The sequence below is a fragment of the Schistocerca serialis genome, chromosome 3 (genome assembly GCF_023864345.2).
Source record: "Schistocerca serialis cubense isolate TAMUIC-IGC-003099 chromosome 3, iqSchSeri2.2, whole genome shotgun sequence".
NCBI lineage: Eukaryota > Metazoa > Arthropoda > Insecta > Orthoptera > Acrididae > Schistocerca > Schistocerca serialis.
In genome coordinates this window covers 978,988,292-978,993,324 of record NC_064640.1, presented here as the reverse complement: position 1 = coordinate 978,993,324, position 5,033 = coordinate 978,988,292, and positions in this window count along the sequence as shown.

Sequence of the window (5,033 nt, the reverse complement as noted above, 5' to 3'; positions counted from 1 at the left end):
AACCATCACTCTGACGCACCAGATGTGTGGTGTCAGCGCCAGACACCACACTTGCTAGGTGGTAGCCTTTAAATCGGCCGCGGTCCGTTAATATACGTCGGACCCGCGTGTCGCCACTATCAGTGATTGCAGACCGAGCGCCGCCACACGGCAGGTCTAGAGAGACTTCCTAGCGCTCGCCCCAGTTGTACAACCGACTTTGCTAGCGATGGTTCACTGACAAAATACGCTCTCATTTGCCGAGACGATAGTTAGCATAGCCTTCAGCTACGTCATTTGCTACGACCTAGCAAGGCGCCATTACCAGTTACTATTGATATTGTGAATAATGTACAGTCAAGAGTGACGTTCACCAGTTACGGATTAAAGTTAAGTATTCCACCAGTTACGTCCGTTTTTCTAAATTCTAATTTCCTTGTGCTGTTCCAGACCTCACGCCAGCCTGCGTGAGCTAAAACGCGTGCCTTTCGGCCTCCTCTAATAATCACGGTGTTGGCTCTCCTGCCAATCCACAACAGGATGCAGTACATACGGTGATATTGCTAATTGCTTCTGCTTATTAGGTCTATAAAGCTAAACAGCTGTGATCACACAAATTTTATTTCCACTGAGGTTGCACACCACTGTAGATGATCTTTGAAAGTACTGTCTTCTAGTGTTTGGTATGTAGATGATGTCAGTCGTCTCGCGTTATTTATATGAGATCGCGCAGCCATAAAAAGGGGCGGATTTGGGCAACTGATCAATCGTATTAGCTGGGAAATTTATTTGTATCTCTTTATGTATTGGACATTGATATATAAACATTTGTAATATAAAGGGGTTTTAATCTACAATATATGTGTAAGCGGAAACAGCATTTATCATTTGGTAGTTACTAGTACCCTTAAGCATTCATTTATGTTTATGTTGTAATTTATATGTTAAAGAGCAAGAAGGAGATAATCGCCATTAACAGATCCTAACATCTGCTTCAGGGGTAGTCAAACAGGGCCAAATCTTCATTTTCGCGTTCAGTATTTCCGTTGCGCACATTCATTTTACACCCGCCTGGAGTAGCATCTTGGAACACACACACACCTAAGTACGTGATATTATCGTAACACTTTAACTTACGGACGCAGCACAGTATAGAAAATAAGTCAACAGACGAACGATGACATGTAGTAGAGACGCTCGTGGCGGAAGCTATAGCTTGTTTACGTGAGTAGACACAGTGATACATCCGTTCGAAGTGGTGCCCATTGTTTCCTAGCAGTGCAAGCGTGCAAAATGATGGATGGTGACCGCGACGGACTGATGTTAACAGCATTACATTTACTGACTATGAGGAGACAGTAGTCTAGGGAGGGACACGGTGCTATACGGAGTGGGATTCAAATACCTGCGTAAAAGAAGCAGGAGCAACGTGCGAACGTTAAAGATCCCATTGACGACGTGGATAAATGTGTTATTAGGCATCAATTTCCGCGATGTTATGAACAATATCCACATGAAACAAATTATTCCTCGACTTACGGAAGGCTTTCGATACAGTTCCGCTCTGCCGCCTAATGAAGAAAATACAATCGTACGGAATATCGTACGAGTGGGTACCCAAAAGAAACCGAACAAATTTTTTAGTGGGCAGAGCTTTTGTAGTACCGTGCTTTGCCGCTAGGAGCTCAAAGTGCGAAAATTTCCCAGTAAATACGGCGAGTGCCGTCGCTGAGGAAGGTCGGCGGAGTATATAGTGACAACTGTTTTGCGCGATTGTCGTTTTTGCAATGGCTGATTTTTATGATCAGCGTGCGGCAGTGAAATTCAGGTTTTTGCTCGGAAAAATGTTATAAACGGCGTTCGAGGACGATACTATGGGGAAAACTCAAACGTTTGAATGGTTTTCCAGTTTCAAAAATGGTGAAATGTCAACTGATGACAAACTTCGTTCCAGACGACCTTCCACGGCCCGAACACAAGAAAATGTTGAAAATATTCGTGCAGTCATCAACGAAGAGCGACGACGGACCGTCGAAGAAACTGTGGAGCTGTCGGGAATGACTTGGAATTCAGTGCAGAGCATTATAACAGAAGATTTGGGAATGACAAGCGTGGATGCCACATTCGTGCCACGACTGCTGATTGTTGAACAATAACAAGGTCGCGTGGAAGCATGCCGTGTTTTGAAAAGAGTCTCGAAACGATACAAACTTTTTTTCGAAACTTGTCACTGGTGACGAAAGTTGATGCTATGCTTATGATCGGCAAGCAAAGCAACAATCGAGCCGGCGGAAGAGTTCAAGTTATCCTCGCTCCAAGAACGCTAATCAGATGAAACCAAACATTAAAACAATGCTGATTTTTTTTTCTTGCGAGAGGAGTCGTTCATTCAGAGTGTTTCGTCCGCAGGGTCAGGCAGTTAACCAGGCTTTCTAGCTGGCAGGTTTGAAGCGGTTCCGCAAAATGGAAAGAAATCTGCACATGTAAAAGTAACTACCGGTGTACCCCAAAAGGAGTGTTATTGGAACATCACTTTTCACAATATATGTATATGCCCTAGTAGATAATATCAGAAGTTTCAAGACGCTTTTCGAAGTTCATGCCCAGGCGTATCAAGGCCGTTATTACGGCCAGAGGTGGTTGCTCTGGTTACTGATTTCTCAGGATCTATGCACCCAAATTGCATGAAAATGTAGTCACATGTCAGTTCTAGTATAATATATTTGTCCAATGAATACCCATTTATCATCTGCATTTCTTCTTTGTGTAGCAATTTTAATGGCCAGTAGTGTAGAACAGTTTTCATCCAATAAGTCCTGTCACAGAAACGGCTTCACGAGAACGGAAGTCCCTTTTCTCACATGGTATTCTGTGAACTGTGGATGAAGAGCAACATGCAGATTCCATATTCCTAGAGACTCGGTGCCCCGCTGCGGACTGTTGACGATTGCTCGAACATAAGGAATAGGTTCCCAGATATGTGAGGGGCTCGAAGACTTCTTAAGTAACAGAACCTTGTATGTTGTCCTCGACGGCGAGCGCTCATTAGAGACAGCAGTGCTCCGGGGAAGTGTGATAAGACCGCTGATATTTCCTGTATACCATACATAATAGGGTGGCCAACAGTCTGCTGATGATGCTGTGGTGTGCGGGATGATTTACACAAACTTTCTAGTTGGCAGCAACCTCTAAATGTAGATAAATGTAAGTTAATGAAGATGAGTTGGAAAAGTGTTCGAATACAGCATTATCTAGAAACTGACTGCAGGACGATTCTACTGCCGCCAAGGTTTATTTCGCGTAAGGACCACGAAGATTGGAGAAATTAGGTCTCTTACGGAGGCATATAGACACAAGTTTTTTCCTCGTTCAATTTGCGAGTGGAAATGATCAGTAGTGCTACAGGGTACGCTCCGCCACGCGCCATAAGGTGGCTCGCAGAGTATGTATGGAGATGTAGATGTAGACGTAGACGTGATCCGAGGCGTGCTTTTCAGTCGAAAGATGCTACGCGGATTCTGTCCAGGTCTAGCTCGGCGCTCTATCACGCAAGCTAACGCCGTACTCTTTATGTTATGCGAACAGGTCGCTTACTCGCAGTTCACGGAGAGAGCTTTAGCCCACAGCGTGAGTACCGTGGGCGACAATGAGTTGATTGGTTGCCAAGAATATGCAACTCAGCTGCCGCGCTGCGATTGGCTAGAGGCCCGCGCTGGCCCCTCCCCCTCCCCGCGCACGCGCGCCAGGCGCCAGGCGCCAGGCGCCACGCTGCCGTATTGCACAGGCGCCATGCCGCCTCCGCAGATATCACCTCGAAAGGAGAAGGCGTACGGTCTGCGGAGAGTACTCACGTTCTACACTTACCGCAATTACCGCAACAAGTAAACACTGACCGTCGCTTTAGTTCGACAATAGCCCTCTTACACAGTTTCTTTTCTCGCTTTCATCCACACTTCAAAGCGTATGACTCTACGTTTCTAAATAAAACACTGGCACGCGTTGATGTTTTGAGGTACAAATAACTTAACTGAAAGTTATGCAGACTGAAATTTAACTCCACAAAAATTCGGATGTCGTTCAGTGATACGATCTGAGTATTTCGTAGCCTGAAATGGTTGTTACAGAGTAACTGCATTTCGTTTGATTTTATTCCCGCATTTATCTTTGCATTGCACTGAAAACATGTGTAGTGTGTAGCCTCCTCAGCGGTTTCGAAATGCTACAGTTCATTTAACTCGATAGCAGTCGGATCTTTTGATGGGCGATAACGTACAAACAGATTCCACCCGGCAAAATGAAGAAACCGTGTACTTACTATCGTGACGTGCTTGCAATTAACTGCCACACAAAATTAATAACCAATAATGACAAAAATCCTTTACAATAAAAGTAGTCTGAGCACTGGACTCGCATTTGGGAAGACGAAGGTTCAAATCCGCGCCCGGCTATCCTGATTTAGGTTTTCTGTGATTTCCCTAAATCGCTCCAGGCAAATGCAGGAATGGTTCTTTTGAAAAGGCACGGCCGATTTCCTTCCCCATACTTGAAACTACCTGAGCCTGTGCTCCGTCTGTGGTTACGGTCGTAGGTTCGAACCTGCCTCGGGCATGGATGTGTGTGATGTCCTTAGGTTAGTTAGATTTAAGTAGTTCTAAGTCTAGGGGACTGATGACCTCAGATGTTAAGTCCCATAGTGCTTAGAGCCATTTGAACCATTTGCTCCGTCTGTAATGACCACGATGTCAACAGGTCGTTAAACCCGAATCTTCATTTCTTCTTTTCTTAAACACGGTCCATCTCCCGCGATCTATGACCAGATATTACTGCTACGGATCTCAGCTTCTAACTTATACCACTGTGATCTGTCTTCGTTCTGACGGGATTAGGATCGCTGTTTCAGTTTTTCTGCAGGCATCGATGACTGCAGTATTCGCTCACATGTTACATTTCATCTGCATGTACATCATACTGAGCAAGCCACCTAACGGTATGTGGTGGACGGTACTTCTGGTACCACTAACTAATCACACCGTCTCTGTTCCACCTGCGGTGGC